General features: G+C 47.8%; 11 non-coding genes across 11 annotated transcripts; all 11 read left to right on the plus strand.

Moving 5' to 3' along the window:
• Positions 1 to 82: 82 nt before the first annotated feature.
• On the plus strand, positions 83 to 273 carry LOC142723394 (U2 spliceosomal RNA). Its single transcript, XR_012875597.1, has one exon. It is a non-coding gene; the product is annotated as a U2 spliceosomal RNA (small nuclear RNA).
• Positions 274 to 1,553: 1,280 nt separating this feature from the next.
• LOC142723395 (U2 spliceosomal RNA) lies at positions 1,554 to 1,744 on the plus strand. Its single transcript, XR_012875598.1, has one exon. It is a non-coding gene; the product is annotated as a U2 spliceosomal RNA (small nuclear RNA).
• A 1,308-nt stretch (positions 1,745 to 3,052) lies between these two features.
• LOC142723397 (U2 spliceosomal RNA) lies at positions 3,053 to 3,243 on the plus strand. The gene has a single exon (XR_012875599.1). It is a non-coding gene; the product is annotated as a U2 spliceosomal RNA (small nuclear RNA).
• A 1,284-nt stretch (positions 3,244 to 4,527) lies between these two features.
• LOC142723398 (U2 spliceosomal RNA) lies at positions 4,528 to 4,718 on the plus strand. Its single transcript, XR_012875600.1, has one exon. It is a non-coding gene; the product is annotated as a U2 spliceosomal RNA (small nuclear RNA).
• Positions 4,719 to 5,994: 1,276 nt separating this feature from the next.
• LOC142723400 (U2 spliceosomal RNA) lies at positions 5,995 to 6,185 on the plus strand. The gene has a single exon (XR_012875602.1). It is a non-coding gene; the product is annotated as a U2 spliceosomal RNA (small nuclear RNA).
• Positions 6,186 to 7,481: 1,296 nt separating this feature from the next.
• Positions 7,482 to 7,672, plus strand: LOC142723401 (U2 spliceosomal RNA). The gene has a single exon (XR_012875603.1). It is a non-coding gene; the product is annotated as a U2 spliceosomal RNA (small nuclear RNA).
• Positions 7,673 to 8,952: 1,280 nt separating this feature from the next.
• Positions 8,953 to 9,143, plus strand: LOC142723402 (U2 spliceosomal RNA). The gene has a single exon (XR_012875604.1). It is a non-coding gene; the product is annotated as a U2 spliceosomal RNA (small nuclear RNA).
• A 1,287-nt stretch (positions 9,144 to 10,430) lies between these two features.
• On the plus strand, positions 10,431 to 10,621 carry LOC142723403 (U2 spliceosomal RNA). Its single transcript, XR_012875605.1, has one exon. It is a non-coding gene; the product is annotated as a U2 spliceosomal RNA (small nuclear RNA).
• A 1,280-nt stretch (positions 10,622 to 11,901) lies between these two features.
• LOC142723404 (U2 spliceosomal RNA) lies at positions 11,902 to 12,092 on the plus strand. The gene has a single exon (XR_012875606.1). It is a non-coding gene; the product is annotated as a U2 spliceosomal RNA (small nuclear RNA).
• Positions 12,093 to 13,400: 1,308 nt separating this feature from the next.
• On the plus strand, positions 13,401 to 13,591 carry LOC142723405 (U2 spliceosomal RNA). Its single transcript, XR_012875607.1, has one exon. It is a non-coding gene; the product is annotated as a U2 spliceosomal RNA (small nuclear RNA).
• A 1,288-nt stretch (positions 13,592 to 14,879) lies between these two features.
• On the plus strand, positions 14,880 to 15,070 carry LOC142723428 (U2 spliceosomal RNA). Its single transcript, XR_012875628.1, has one exon. It is a non-coding gene; the product is annotated as a U2 spliceosomal RNA (small nuclear RNA).
• Positions 15,071 to 16,301: the final 1,231 nt, after the last annotated feature.

A 16,301-nucleotide genomic window follows, 5' to 3' on the forward strand; every position in this document is an offset into this window, starting at 1 on the left:
TTGCCTAGAAGTAGGCTGAATCGCTGCAAGGGCTGAACAGCAGTATCGGGCAGGCTCGGGCAACGCGCGGCCCGTTCGGGTTATCGCTTCTCGGCCTTTTGGCTAAGATCAAGTGTAGTATCTGTTCTTATCAGTTTAATATCTGATACGTCCCCTATCTGGGGACCATATATTAAATGGATTTTTAGAACAGGGAGATGGAAATAGAGCTTGCTCTGTCCACTCCACGCATTGACCTGGTATTGCAGTATTTCCAGGACCGGTGCACCCTTTCCTTATGTGTTGACTAAAAGCAGATTCCAAAAGTGTTTTTTGTCTTTGCTATTGTTTCTGTCTTTCTGAAGGGATCTCCCCTTTTAATCCCATTATTTCAACACCTGTTGGACAATGCATGAGTGATAATGAGCTCATTGATTAAATGCAATTAATGAATAGATTGCCACCTCTTGTTGTGTGTCGTCTGTGTTTCTGTGTTTCCGGCATTTCACATTGGAACACCTCATTCACCTTCCTTGTCTTCTCTCCGCCCTCCCTTTTAGGTAAGTTAAAGAGCTGCACCTGAGCCAGCCACTGATTGATTGATTGATTGATTGATTGATTGATTGATTGATTGATGCAGCACAACAGTCAAATAGTGGAGTGGAGTAGGGGAACAGCAAACAGCCAATAAAGCAGCCCGCCCGCTCGCCTGCCCGCCACAATGGACCTACCTGTGTACACTAGATGGATGTGATGGAATGTACTGTCGTCCCTACATTTCAAGAAGAAGTAAGAATTGCAGTTGCAACAAAGCCTTGCTTGCCTACAAAGAGAGCAGCAATTTGGATTTGTTACTATGTTACCTAGAAGAATAACAAACTGTGCAAGGATGGAGGTTGTAGGAGCAAGGAGAAGTTGTCTGTAAAGTTGGTGGATGCCTATTTTCCATTTTGCAGTCCCTTGTCTCCCTCTTGTGGCCTCCTGGAGGCAACTAGCTGTGCAAAAAAAAGACAGCCTGGCGGCCGGCTGTTGCAGTGTTGCCCTCTCAGGCAACACTGAGTGACTGACTGAGCCTCACCGTCTTATATAAAGTTCAGACGGAACTTTGCACGTGTCATAGTGGAGCCCTCAGGATTCCAGAGCCAGCTTTCTGACATCATAATGGGGCCTCAGAGATAAAAGCCTGGGCCCAGGCAGTGTTGGTCAGTGCTGCTCAGCAGGCAGCACTGGACTGGACTGGATTACAGCTGATACAAGGTGTGAAGGAACAAGGGGTGGCTGTGGGCATGCACTTGCTGCCGCTGCCAGTGTTTATCTGCATGGCAGCAGGGCATTTGGGCGTTGCCAGGAAGGCGTTTTTATGTAGATTCCTCCTCTTTCAGCACTGCATTGTGGTGCAAGCAAAAGAAGCAAATCCTGTCTGGCTTCCTCTCCGGCCTTTATTCACCTCCCGTGTAGCTGTGAGTGTGTGAGCCTGCAGGGCCCCATGGAATTGCCTAGAAGTAGGCTGAATCGCTGCAAGGGCTGAACAGCAGTATCGGGCAGGCTCGGGCAATGCGCGGCCCGTTCGGGTTATCGCTTCTCGGCCTTTTGGCTAAGATCAAGTGTAGTATCTGTTCTTATCAGTTTAATATCTGATACGTCCCCTATCTGGGGACCATATATTAAATGGATTTTTAGAACAGGGAGATGGAAATAGAGCTTGCTCTGTCCACTCCACGCATTGACCTGGTATTGCAGTATTTCCAGGACCGGTGCACCCTTTCCTTATGTGTTGACTAAAAGCAGATTCCAAAAGTGTTTTTTGTCTTTGCTATTCTTTCTGTCTTTCTGAAGGGATCTCCCCTTTTAATCCCATTATTTCAACACCTGTTGGACAATGCATGAGTGATAATGAGCTCATTGATTAAATGCAATTAATGAATAGATTGCCACCTCTTGTTGTGTGTCGTCTGTGTTTCTGTGTTTCCGGCATTTCACATTGGAACACCTCATTCACCTTCCTTGTCTTCTCTCCGCCCTCCCTTTTAGGTAAGTTAAAGAGCTGCACCTGAGCCAGCCACTGATTGATTGATTGATTGATTGATTGATTGATTGATTGATTGATTGATTGATTGATTGATTGATTGATTGATGCAGCACAACAGTCAAATAGTGGAGTGGAGTAGGGGAACAGCAAACAGCCAATAAAGCAGCCCGCCCGCTCGCCTGCCCGCCACAATGGACCTACCTGTGTACACTAGATGGATGTGATGGAATGTACTGTCGTCCCTACATTTCAAGAAGAAGTAAGAATTGCAGTTGCAACAAAGCCTTGCTTGCCTACAAAGAGAGCAGCAATTTGGATTTGTTACTATGTTACCTAGAAGAATAACAAACTGTGCAAGGATGGAGGTTGTAGGAGCAAGGAGAAGTTGTCTGTAAAGTTGGTGGATGCCTATTTTCCATTTTGCAGTCCCTTGTCTCCCTCTTGTGGCCTCCTGGAGGCAACTAGCTGTGCAAAAAAAAGACAGCCTGGCGGCCGGCTGTTGCAGTGTTGCCCTCTCAGGCAACACTGAGTGACTGACTGAGCCTCACCGTCTTATATAAAGTTCAGACGGAACTTTGCACGTGTCATAGTGGAGCCCTCAGGATTCCAGAGCCAGCTTTCTGACATCATAATGGGGCCTCAGAGATAAAAGCCTGGGCCCAGGCAGTGTTGGTCAGTGCTGCTCAGCAGGCAGCACTGGACTGGACTGGATTACAGCTGATACAAGGTGTGAAGGAACAAGGGGTGGCTGTGGGCATGCACTTGCTGCCGCTGCCAGTGTTTATCTGCATGGCAGCAGGGCATTTGGGCGTTGCCAGGAAGGCGTTTTTATGTAGATTCCTCCTCTTTCAGCACTGCATTGTGGTGCAAGCAAAAGAAGCAAATCCTGTCTGGCTTCCTCTCCGGCCTTTATTCACCTCCCGTGTAGCTGTGAGTGTGTGAGCCTGCAGGGCCCCATGGAATTGCCTAGAAGTAGGCTGAATCGCTGCAAGGGCTGAACAGCAGTATCGGGCAGGCTCGGGCAACGCGCGGCCCGTTCGGGTTATCGCTTCTCGGCCTTTTGGCTAAGATCAAGTGTAGTATCTGTTCTTATCAGTTTAATATCTGATACGTCCCCTATCTGGGGACCATATATTAAATGGATTTTTAGAACAGGGAGATGGAAATAGAGCTTGCTCTGTCCACTCCACGCATTGACCTGGTATTGCAGTATTTCCAGGACCGGTGCACCCTTTCCTTATGTGTTGACTAAAAGCAGATTCCAAAAGTGTTTTTTGTCTTTGCTATTGTTTCTGTCTTTCTGAAGGGATCTCCCCTTTTAATCCCATTATTTCAACACCTGTTGGACAATGCATGAGTGATAATGAGCTCATTGATTAAATGCAATTAATGAATAGATTGCCACCTCTTGTTGTGTGTCGTCTGTGTTTCTGTGTTTCCGGCATTTCACATTGGAACACCTCATTCACCTTCCTTGTCTTCTCTCCGCCCTCCCTTTTAGGTAAGTTAAAGAGCTGCACCTGAGCCAGCCACTGATTGATTGATTGATTGATTGATTGATTGATTGATTGATTGATTGATGCAGCACAACAGTCAAATAGTGGAGTGGAGTAGGGGAACAGCAAACAGCCAATAAAGCAGCCCGCCCGCTCGCCTGCCCGCCACAATGGACCTACCTGTGTACACTAGATGGATGTGATGGAATGTACTGTCGTCCCTACATTTCAAGAAGAAGTAAGAATTGCAGTTGCAACAAAGCCTTGCTTGCCTACAAAGAGAGCAGCAATTTGGATTTGTTACTATGTTACCTAGAAGAATAACAAACTGTGCAAGGATGGAGGTTGTAGGAGCAAGGAGAAGTTGTCTGTAAAGTTGGTGGATGCCTATTTTCCATTTTGCAGTCCCTTGTCTCCCTCTTGTGGCCTCCTGGAGGCAACTAGCTGTGCAAAAAAAAGACAGCCTGGCGGCCGGCTGTTGCAGTGTTGCCCTCTCAGGCAACACTGAGTGACTGACTGAGCCTCACCGTCTTATATAAAGTTCAGACGGAACTTTGCACGTGTCATAGTGGAGCCCTCAGGATTCCAGAGCCAGCTTTCTGACATCATAATGGGGCCTCAGAGATAAAAGCCTGGGCCCAGGCAGTGTTGGTCAGTGCTGCTCAGCAGGCAGCACTGGACTGGACTGGATTACAGCTGATACAAGGTGTGAAGGAACAAGGGGTGGCTGTGGGCATGCACTTGCTGCCGCTGCCAGTGTTTATCTGCATGGCAGCAGGGCATTTGGGCGTTGCCAGGAAGGCGTTTTTATGTCGATTCCTCCTCTTTCAGCACTGCATTGTGGTGCAAGCAAAAGAAGCAAATCCTGTCTGGCTTCCTCTCCGGCCTTTATTCACCTCCCGTGTAGCTGTGAGTGTGTGAGCCTGCAGGGCCCCATGGAATTGCCTAGAAGTAGGCTGAATCGCTGCAAGGGCTGAACAGCAGTATCGGGCAGGCTCGGGCAACGCGCGGCCCGTTCGGGTTATCGCTTCTCGGCCTTTTGGCTAAGATCAAGTGTAGTATCTGTTCTTATCAGTTTAATATCTGATACGTCCCCTATCTGGGGACCATATATTAAATGGATTTTTAGAACAGGGAGATGGAAATAGAGCTTGCTCTGTCCACTCCACGCATTGACCTGGTATTGCAGTATTTCCAGGACCGGTGCACCCTTTCCTTATGTGTTGACTAAAAGCAGATTCCAAAAGTGTTTTTTGTCTTTGCTATTGTTTCTGTCTTTCTGAAGGGATCTCCCCTTTTAATCCCATTATTTCAACACCTGTTGGACAATGCATGAGTGATAATGAGCTCATTGATTAAATGCAATTAATGAATAGATTGCCACCTCTTGTTGTGTGTCGTCTGTGTTTCTGTGTTTCCGGCATTTCACATTGGAACACCTCATTCACCTTCCTTGTCTTCTCTCCGCCCTCCCTTTTAGGTAAGTTAAAGAGCTGCACCTGAGCCAGCCACTGATTGATTGATTGATTGATTGATTGATTGATTGATTGATGCAGCACAACAGTCAAATAGTGGAGTGGAGTAGGGGAACAGCAAACAGCCAATAAAGCAGCCCGCCCGCTCGCCTGCCCGCCACAATGGACCTACCTGTGTACACTAGATGGATGTGATGGAATGTACTGTCGTCCCTACATTTCAAGAAGAAGTAAGAATTGCAGTTGCAACAAAGCCTTGCTTGCCTACAAAGAGAGCAGCAATTTGGATTTGTTACTATGTTACCTAGAAGAATAACAAACTGTGCAAGGATGGAGGTTGTAGGAGCAAGGAGAAGTTGTCTGTAAAGTTGGTGGATGCCTATTTTCCATTTTGCAGTCCCTTGTCTCCCTCTTGTGGCCTCCTGGAGGCAACTAGCTGTGCAAAAAAAAGACAGCCTGGCGGCCGGCTGTTGCAGTGTTGCCCTCTCAGGCAACACTGAGTGACTGACTGAGCCTCACCGTCTTATATAAAGTTCAGACGGAACTTTGCACGTGTCATAGTGGAGCCCTCAGGATTCCAGAGCCAGCTTTCTGACATCATAATGGGGCCTCAGAGATAAAAGCCTGGGCCCAGGCAGTGTTGGTCAGTGCTGCTCAGCAGGCAGCACTGGACTGGACTGGATTACAGCTGATACAAGGTGTGAAGGAACAAGGGGTGGCTGTGGGCATGCACTTGCTGCCGCTGCCAGTGTTTATCTGCATGGCAGCAGGGCATTTGGGCGTTGCCAGGAAGGCGTTTTTATGTAGATTCCTCCTCTTTCAGCACTGCATTGTGGTGCAAGCAAAAGAAGCAAATCCTGTCTGGCTTCCTCTCCGGCCTTTATTCACCTCCCGTGTAGCTGTGAGTGTGTGAGCCTGCAGGGCCCCATGGAATTGCCTAGAAGTAGGCTGAATCGCTGCAAGGGCTGAACAGCAGTATCGGGCAGGCTCGGGCAACGCGCGGCCCGTTCGGGTTATCGCTTCTCGGCCTTTTGGCTAAGATCAAGTGTAGTATCTGTTCTTATCAGTTTAATATCTGATACGTCCCCTATCTGGGGACCATATATTAAATGGATTTTTAGAACAGGGAGATGGAAATAGAGCTTGCTCTGTCCACTCCACGCATTGACCTGGTATTGCAGTATTTCCAGGACCGGTGCACCCTTTCCTTATGTGTTGACTAAAAGCAGATTCCAAAAGTGTTTTTTGTCTTTGCTATTGTTTCTGTCTTTCTGAAGGGATCTCCCCTTTTAATCCCATTATTTCAACACCTGTTGGACAATGCATGAGTGATAATGAGCTCATTGATTAAATGCAATTAATGAATAGATTGCCACCTCTTGTTGTGTGTCGTCTGTGTTTCTGTGTTTCCGGCATTTCACATTGGAACACCTCATTCACCTTCCTTGTCTTCTCTCCGCCCTCCCTTTTAGGTAAGTTAAAGAGCTGCACCTGAGCCAGCCACTGATTGATTGATTGATTGATTGATTGATTGATTGATTGATTGATTGATTGATTGATTGATGCAGCACAACAGTCAAATAGTGGAGTGGAGTAGGGGAACAGCAAACAGCCAATAAAGCAGCCCGCCCGCTCGCCTGCCCGCCACAATGGACCTACCTGTGTACACTAGATGGATGTGATGGAATGTACTGTCGTCCCTACATTTCAAGAAGAAGTAAGAATTGCAGTTGCAACAAAGCCTTGCTTGCCTACAAAGAGAGCAGCAATTTGGATTTGTTACTATGTTACCTAGAAGAATAACAAACTGTGCAAGGATGGAGGTTGTAGGAGCAAGGAGAAGTTGTCTGTAAAGTTGGTGGATGCCTATTTTCCATTTTGCAGTCCCTTGTCTCCCTCTTGTGGCCTCCTGGAGGCAACTAGCTGTGCAAAAAAAAGACAGCCTGGCGGCCGGCTGTTGCAGTGTTGCCCTCTCAGGCAACACTGAGTGACTGACTGAGCCTCACCGTCTTATATAAAGTTCAGACGGAACTTTGCACGTGTCATAGTGGAGCCCTCAGGATTCCAGAGCCAGCTTTCTGACATCATAATGGGGCCTCAGAGATAAAAGCCTGGGCCCAGGCAGTGTTGGTCAGTGCTGCTCAGCAGGCAGCACTGGACTGGACTGGATTACAGCTGATACAAGGTGTGAAGGAACAAGGGGTGGCTGTGGGCATGCACTTGCTGCCGCTGCCAGTGTTTATCTGCATGGCAGCAGGGCATTTGGGCGTTGCCAGGAAGGCGTTTTTATGTAGATTCCTCCTCTTTCAGCACTGCATTGTGGTGCAAGCAAAAGAAGCAAATCCTGTCTGGCTTCCTCTCCGGCCTTTATTCACCTCCCGTGTAGCTGTGAGTGTGTGAGCCTGCAGGGCCCCATGGAATTGCCTAGAAGTAGGCTGAATCGCTGCAAGGGCTGAACAGCAGTATCGGGCAGGCTCGGGCAACGCGCGGCCCGTTCGGGTTATCGCTTCTCGGCCTTTTGGCTAAGATCAAGTGTAGTATCTGTTCTTATCAGTTTAATATCTGATACGTCCCCTATCTGGGGACCATATATTAAATGGATTTTTAGAACAGGGAGATGGAAATAGAGCTTGCTCTGTCCACTCCACGCATTGACCTGGTATTGCAGTATTTCCAGGACCGGTGCACCCTTTCCTTATGTGTTGACTAAAAGCAGATTCCAAAAGTGTTTTTTGTCTTTGCTATTGTTTCTGTCTTTCTGAAGGGATCTCCCCTTTTAATCCCATTATTTCAACACCTGTTGGACAATGCATGAGTGATAATGAGCTCATTGATTAAATGCAATTAATGAATAGATTGCCACCTCTTGTTGTGTGTCGTCTGTGTTTCTGTGTTTCCGGCATTTCACATTGGAACACCTCATTCACCTTCCTTGTCTTCTCTCCGCCCTCCCTTTTAGGTAAGTTAAAGAGCTGCACCTGAGCCAGCCACTGATTGATTGATTGATTGATTGATTGATTGATTGATTGATTGATGCAGCACAACAGTCAAATAGTGGAGTGGAGTAGGGGAACAGCAAACAGCCAATAAAGCAGCCCGCCCGCTCGCCTGCCCGCCACAATGGACCTACCTGTGTACACTAGATGGATGTGATGGAATGTACGGTCGTCCCTACATTTCAAGAAGAAGTAAGAATTGCAGTTGCAACAAAGCCTTGCTTGCCTACAAAGAGAGCAGCAATTTGGATTTGTTACTATGTTACCTAGAAGAATAACAAACTGTGCAAGGATGGAGGTTGTAGGAGCAAGGAGAAGTTGTCTGTAAAGTTGGTGGATGCCTATTTTCCATTTTGCAGTCCCTTGTCTCCCTCTTGTGGCCTCCTGGAGGCAACTAGCTGTGCAAAAAAAAGACAGCCTGGCGGCCGGCTGCTGCAGTGTTGCCCTCTCAGGCAACACTGAGTGACTGACTGAGCCTCACCGTCTTATATAAAGTTCAGACGGAACTTTGCACGTGTCATAGTGGAGCCCTCAGGATTCCAGAGCCAGCTTTCTGACATCATAATGGGGCCTCAGAGATAAAAGCCTGGGCCCAGGCAGTGTTGGTCAGTGCTGCTCAGCAGGCAGCACTGGACTGGACTGGATTACAGCTGATACAAGGTGTGAAGGAACAAGGGGTGGCTGTGGGCATGCACTTGCTGCCGCTGCCAGTGTTTATCTGCATGGCAGCAGGGCATTTGGGCGTTGCCAGGAAGGCGTTTTTATGTAGATTCCTCCTCTTTCAGCACTGCATTGTGGTGCAAGCAAAAGAAGCAAATCCTGTCTGGCTTCCTCTCCGGCCTTTATTCACCTCCCGTGTAGCTGTGAGTGTGTGAGCCTGCAGGGCCCCATGGAATTGCCTAGAAGTAGGCTGAATCGCTGCAAGGGCTGAACAGCAGTATCGGGCAGGCTCGGGCAACGCGCGGCCCGTTCGGGTTATCGCTTCTCGGCCTTTTGGCTAAGATCAAGTGTAGTATCTGTTCTTATCAGTTTAATATCTGATACGTCCCCTATCTGGGGACCATATATTAAATGGATTTTTAGAACAGGGAGATGGAAATAGAGCTTGCTCTGTCCACTCCACGCATTGACCTGGTATTGCAGTATTTCCAGGACCGGTGCACCCTTTCCTTATGTGTTGACTAAAAGCAGATTCCAAAAGTGTTTTTTGTCTTTGCTATTGTTTCTGTCTTTCTGAAGGGATCTCCCCTTTTAATCCCATTATTTCAACACCTGTTGGACAATGCATGAGTGATAATGAGCTCATTGATTAAATGCAATTAATGAATAGATTGCCACCTCTTGTTGTGTGTCGTCTGTGTTTCTGTGTTTCCGGCATTTCACATTGGAACACCTCATTCACCTTCCTTGTCTTCTCTCCGCCCTCCCTTTTAGGTAAGTTAAAGAGCTGCACCTGAGCCAGCCACTGATTGATTGATTGATTGATTGATTGATTGATTGATTGATTGATTGATGCAGCAGCACAACAGTCAAATAGTGGAGTGGAGTAGGGGAACAGCAAACAGCCAATAAAGCAGCCCGCCCGCTCGCCTGCCCGCCACAATGGACCTACCTGTGTACACTAGATGGATGTGATGGAATGTACTGTCGTCCCTACATTTCAAGAAGAAGTAAGAATTGCAGTTGCAACAAAGCCTTGCTTGCCTACAAAGAGAGCAGCAATTTGGATTTGTTACTATGTTACCTAGAAGAATAACAAACTGTGCAAGGATGGAGGTTGTAGGAGCAAGGAGAAGTTGTCTGTAAAGTTGGTGGATGCCTATTTTCCATTTTGCAGTCCCTTGTCTCCCTCTTGTGGCCTCCTGGAGGCAACTAGCTGTGCAAAAAAAAGACAGCCTGGCGGCCGGCTGTTGCAGTGTTGCCCTCTCAGGCAACACTGAGTGACTGACTGAGCCTCACCGTCTTATATAAAGTTCAGACGGAACTTTGCACGTGTCATAGTGGAGCCCTCAGGATTCCAGAGCCAGCTTTCTGACATCATAATGGGGCCTCAGAGATAAAAGCCTGGGCCCAGGCAGTGTTGGTCAGTGCTGCTCAGCAGGCAGCACTGGACTGGACTGGATTACAGCTGATACAAGGTGTGAAGGAACAAGGGGTGGCTGTGGGCATGCACTTGCTGCCGCTGCCAGTGTTTATCTGCATGGCAGCAGGGCATTTGGGCGTTGCCAGGAAGGCGTTTTTATGTAGATTCCTCCTCTTTCAGCACTGCATTGTGGTGCAAGCAAAAGAAGCAAATCCTGTCTGGCTTCCTCTCCGGCCTTTATTCACCTCCCGTGTAGCTGTGAGTGTGTGAGCCTGCAGGGCCCCATGGAATTGCCTAGAAGTAGGCTGAATCGCTGCAAGGGCTGAACAGCAGTATCGGGCAGGCTCGGGCAACGCGCGGCCCGTTCGGGTTATCGCTTCTCGGCCTTTTGGCTAAGATCAAGTGTAGTATCTGTTCTTATCAGTTTAATATCTGATACGTCCCCTATCTGGGGACCATATATTAAATGGATTTTTAGAACAGGGAGATGGAAATAGAGCTTGCTCTGTCCACTCCACGCATTGACCTGGTATTGCAGTATTTCCAGGACCGGTGCACCCTTTCCTTATGTGTTGACTAAAAGCAGATTCCAAAAGTGTTTTTTGTCTTTGCTATTGTTTCTGTCTTTCTGAAGGGATCTCCCCTTTTAATCCCATTATTTCAACACCTGTTGGACAATGCATGAGTGATAATGAGCTCATTGATTAAATGCAATTAATGAATAGATTGCCACCTCTTGTTGTGTGTCGTCTGTGTTTCTGTGTTTCCGGCATTTCACATTGGAACACCTCATTCACCTTCCTTGTCTTCTCTCCGCCCTCCCTTTTAGGTAAGTTAAAGAGCTGCACCTGAGCCAGCCACTGATTGATTGATTGATTGATTGATTGATTGATTGATTGATTGATGCAGCACAACAGTCAAATAGTGGAGTGGAGTAGGGGAACAGCAAACAGCCAATAAAGCAGCCCGCCCGCTCGCCTGCCCGCCACAATGGACCTACCTGTGTACACTAGATGGATGTGATGGAATGTACTGTCGTCCCTACATTTCAAGAAGAAGTAAGAATTGCAGTTGCAACAAAGCCTTGCTTGCCTACAAAGAGAGCAGCAATTTGGATTTGTTACTATGTTACCTAGAAGAATAACAAACTGTGCAAGGATGGAGGTTGTAGGAGCAAGGAGAAGTTGTCTGTAAAGTTGGTGGATGCCTATTTTCCATTTTGCAGTCCCTTGTCTCCCTCTTGTGGCCTCCTGGAGGCAACTAGCTGTGCAAAAAAAAGACAGCCTGGCGGCCGGCTGTTGCAGTGTTGCCCTCTCAGGCAACACTGAGTGACTGACTGAGCCTCACCGTCTTATATAAAGTTCAGACGGAACTTTGCACGTGTCATAGTGGAGCCCTCAGGATTCCAGAGCCAGCTTTCTGACATCATAATGGGGCCTCAGAGATAAAAGCCTGGGCCCAGGCAGTGTTGGTCAGTGCTGCTCAGCAGGCAGCACTGGACTGGACTGGATTACAGCTGATACAAGGTGTGAAGGAACAAGGGGTGGCTGTGGGCATGCACTTGCTGCCGCTGCCAGTGTTTATCTGCATGGCAGCAGGGCATTTGGGCGTTGCCAGGAAGGCGTTTTTATGTAGATTCCTCCTCTTTCAGCACTGCATTGTGGTGCAAGCAAAAGAAGCAAATCCTGTCTGGCTTCCTCTCCGGCCTTTATTCACCTCCCGTGTAGCTGTGAGTGTGTGAGCCTGCAGGGCCCCATGGAATTGCCTAGAAGTAGGCTGAATCGCTGCAAGGGCTGAACAGCAGTATCGGGCAGGCTCGGGCAACGCGCGGCCCGTTCGGGTTATCGCTTCTCGGCCTTTTGGCTAAGATCAAGTGTAGTATCTGTTCTTATCAGTTTAATATCTGATACGTCCCCTATCTGGGGACCATATATTAAATGGATTTTTAGAACAGGGAGATGGAAATAGAGCTTGCTCTGTCCACTCCACGCATTGACCTGGTATTGCAGTATTTCCAGGACCGGTGCACCCTTTCCTTATGTGTTGACTAAAAGCAGATTCCAAAAGTGTTTTTTGTCTTTGCTATTGTTTCTGTCTTTCTGAAGGGATCTCCCCTTTTAATCCCATTATTTCAACACCTGTTGGACAATGCATGAGTGATAATGAGCTCATTGATTAAATGCAATTAATTAATAGATTGCCACCTCTTGTTGTGTGTCGTCTGTGTTTCTGTGTTTCCGGCATTTCACATTGGAACACCTCATTCACCTTCCTTGTCTTCTCTCCGCCCTCCCTTTTAGGTAAGTTAAAGAGCTGCACCTGAGCCAGCCACTGATTGATTGATTGATTGATTGATTGATTGATTGATTGATTGATTGATTGATTGATTGATTGATTGATTGATGCAGCACAACAGTCAAATAGTGGAGTGGAGTAGGGGAACAGCAAACAGCCAATAAAGCAGCCCGCCCGCTCGCCTGCCCGCCACAATGGACCTACCTGTGTACACTAGATGGATGTGATGGAATGTACTGTCGTCCCTACATTTCAAGAAGAAGTAAGAATTGCAGTTGCAACAAAGCCTTGCTTGCCTACAAAGAGAGCAGCAATTTGGATTTGTTACTATGTTACCTAGAAGAATAACAAACTGTGCAAGGATGGAGGTTGTAGGAGCAAGGAGAAGTTGTCTGTAAAGTTGGTGGATGCCTATTTTCCATTTTGCAGTCCCTTGTCTCCCTCTTGTGGCCTCCTGGAGGCAACTAGCTGTGCAAAAAAAAGACAGCCTGGCGGCCGGCTGTTGCAGTGTTGCCCTCTCAGGCAACACTGAGTGACTGACTGAGCCTCACCGTCTTATATAAAGTTCAGACGGAACTTTGCACGTGTCATAGTGGAGCCCTCAGGATTCCAGAGCCAGCTTTCTGACATCATAATGGGGCCTCAGAGATAAAAGCCTGGGCCCAGGCAGTGTTGGTCAGTGCTGCTCAGCAGGCAGCACTGGACTGGACTGGATTACAGCTGATACAAGGTGTGAAGGAACAAGGGGTGGCTGTGGGCATGCACTTGCTGCCGCTGCCAGTGTTTATCTGCATGGCAGCAGGGCATTTGGGCGTTGCCAGGAAGGCATTTTTATGTAGATTCCTCCTCTTTCAGCACTGCATTGTGGTGCAAGCAAAAGAAGCAAATCCTGTCTGGCTTCCTCTCCGGCCTTTATTCACCTCCCGTGTAGCTGTGAGTGTGTGAGCCTGCAGGGCCCCATGGAATTGCCTAGAAGTAGGCTGAATCGCTGCAAGGGCTGAACAGCAGTATCGGGCAGGCTCGGGCAACGCGCGGCCCGTTCGGGTTATCGCTTCTCGGCCTTTTGGCTAAGATCAAGTGTAGTATCTGTTCTTATCAGTTTAATATCTGATACGTCCCCTATCTGGGGACCATATATTAAATGGATTTTTAGAACAGGGAGATGGAAATAGAGCTTGCTCTGTCCACTCCACGCATTGACCTGGTATTGCAGTATTTCCAGGACCGGTGCACCCTTTCCTTATGTGTTGACTAAAAGCAGATTCCAAAAGTGTTTTTTGTCTTTGCTATTGTTTCTGTCTTTCTGAAGGGATCTCCCCTTTTAATCCCATTATTTCAACACCTGTTGGACAATGCATGAGTGATAATGAGCTCATTGATTAAATGCAATTAATGAATAGATTGCCACCTCTTGTTGTGTGTCGTCTGTGTTTCTGTGTTTCCGCCATTTCACATTGGAACACCTCATTCACCTTCCTTGTCTTCTCTCCGCCCTCCCTTTTAGGTAAGTTAAAGAGCTGCACCTGAGCCAGCCACTGATTGATTGATTGATTGATTGATTGATTGATTGATTGATTGATTGATTGATGCAGCACAACAGTCAAATAGTGGAGTGGAGTAGGGGAACAGCAAACAGCCAATAAAGCAGCCCGCCCGCTCGCCTGCCCGCCACAATGGACCTACCTGTGTACACTAGATGGATGTGATGGAATGTACTGTCGTCCCTACATTTCAAGAAGAAGTAAGAATTGCAGTTGCAACAAAGCCTTGCTTGCCTACAAAGAGAGCAGCAATTTGGATTTGTTACTATGTTACCTAGAAGAATAACAAACTGTGCAAGGATGGAGGTTGTAGGAGCAAGGAGAAGTTGTCTGTAAAGTTGGTGGATGCCTATTTTCCATTTTGCAGTCCCTTGTCTCCCTCTTGTGGCCTCCTGGAGGCAACTAGCTGTGCAAAAAAAAGACAGCCTGGCGGCCGGCTGTTGCAGTGTTGCCCTCTCAGGCAACACTGAGTGACTGACTGAGCCTCACCGTCTTATATAAAGTTCAGACGGAACTTTGCACGTGTCATAGTGGAGCCCTCAGGATTCCAGAGCCAGCTTTCTGACATCATATTGGGGCCTCAGAGATAAAAGCCTGGGCCCAGGCAGTGTTGGTCAGTGCTGCTCAGCAGGCAGCACTGGACTGGACTGGATTACAGCTGATACAAGGTGTGAAGGAACAAGGGGTGGCTGTGGGCATGCACTTGCTGCCGCTGCCAGTGTTTATCTGCATGGCAGCAGGGCATTTGGGCGTTGCCAGGAAGGCGTTTTTATGTAGATTCCTCCTCTTTCAGCACTGCATTGTGGTGCAAGCAAAAGAAGCAAATCCTGTCTGGCTTCCTCTCCGGCCTTTATTCACCTCCCGTGTAGCTGTGAGTGTGTGAGCCTGCAGGGCCCCATGGAATTGCCTAGAAGTAGGCTGAATCGCTGCAAGGGCTGAACAGCAGTATCGGGCAGGCTCGGGCAACGCGCGGCCCGTTCGGGTTATCGCTTCTCGGCCTTTTGGCTAAGATCATGTGTAGTATCTGTTCTTATCAGTTTAATATCTGATACGTCCCCTATCTGGGGACCATATATTAAATGGATTTTTAGAACAGGGAGATGGAAATAGAGCTTGCTCTGTCCACTCCACGCATTGACCTGGTATTGCAGTATTTCCAGGACCGGTGCACCCTTTCCTTATGTGTTGACTAAAAGCAGATTCCAAAAGTGTTTTTTGTCTTTGCTATTGTTTCTGTCTTTCTGAAGGGATCTCCCCTTTTAATCCCATTATTTCAACACCTGTTGGACAATGCATGAGTGATAATGAGCTCATTGATTAAATGCAATTAATGAATAGATTGCCACCTCTTGTTGTGTGTCGTCTGTGTTTCTGTGTTTCCGGCATTTCACATTGGAACACCTCATTCACCTTCCTTGTCTTCTCTCCGCCCTCCCTTTTAGGTAAGTTAAAGAGCTGCACCTGAGCCAGCCACTGATTGATTGATTGATTGATTGATTGATTGATTGATTGATTGATTGATGCAGCACAACAGTCAAATAGTGGAGTGGAGTAGGGGAACAGCAAACAGCCAATAAAGCAGCCCGCCCGCTCGCCTGCCCGCCACAATGGACCTACCTGTGTACACTAGATGGATGTGATGGAATGTACTGTCGTCCCTACATTTCAAGAAGAAGTAAGAATTGCAGTTGCAAGAAAGCCTTGCTTGCCTACAAAGAGAGCAGCAATTTGGATTTGTTACTATGTTACCTAGAAGAATAACAAACTGTGCAAGGATGGAGGTTGTAGGAGCAAGGAGAAGTTGTCTGTAAAGTTGGTGGATGCCTATTTTCCATTTTGCAGTCCCTTGTCTCCCTCTTGTGGCCTCCTGGAGGCAACTAGCTGTGCAAAAAAAAGACAGCCTGGCGGCCGGCTGTTGCAGTGTTGCCCTCTCAGGCAACACTGAGTGACTGACTGAGCCTCACCGTCTTATATAAAGTTCAGACGGAACTTTGCACGTGTCATAGTGGAGCCCTCAGGATTCCAGAGCCAGCTTTCTGACATCATAATGGGGCCTCAGAGATAAAAGCCTGGGCCCAGGCAGTGTTGGTCAGTGCTGCTCAGCAGGCAGCACTGGACTGGACTGGATTACAGCTGATACAAGGTGTGAAGGAACAAGGGGTGGCTGTGGGCATGCACTTGCTGCCGCTGCCAGTGTTTATCTGCATGGCAGCAGGGCATTTGGGCGTTGCCAGGAAGGCGTTTTTATGTAGATTCCTCCTCTTTCAGCACTGCATTGTGGTGCAAGCAAAAGAAGCAAATCCTGTCTGGCTTCCTCTCCGGCCTTTATTCACCTCCCGTGTAGCTGTGAGTGTGTGAGCCTGCAGGGCCCCATGGAATTGCCTAGAAGTAGGCTGAATCGCTGCAA

This window comes from Rhinoderma darwinii, unplaced genomic scaffold (genome assembly GCF_050947455.1).
Source record: "Rhinoderma darwinii isolate aRhiDar2 unplaced genomic scaffold, aRhiDar2.hap1 Scaffold_549, whole genome shotgun sequence".
NCBI classification, from domain to species: Eukaryota; Metazoa; Chordata; class Amphibia; order Anura; family Rhinodermatidae; genus Rhinoderma; species Rhinoderma darwinii.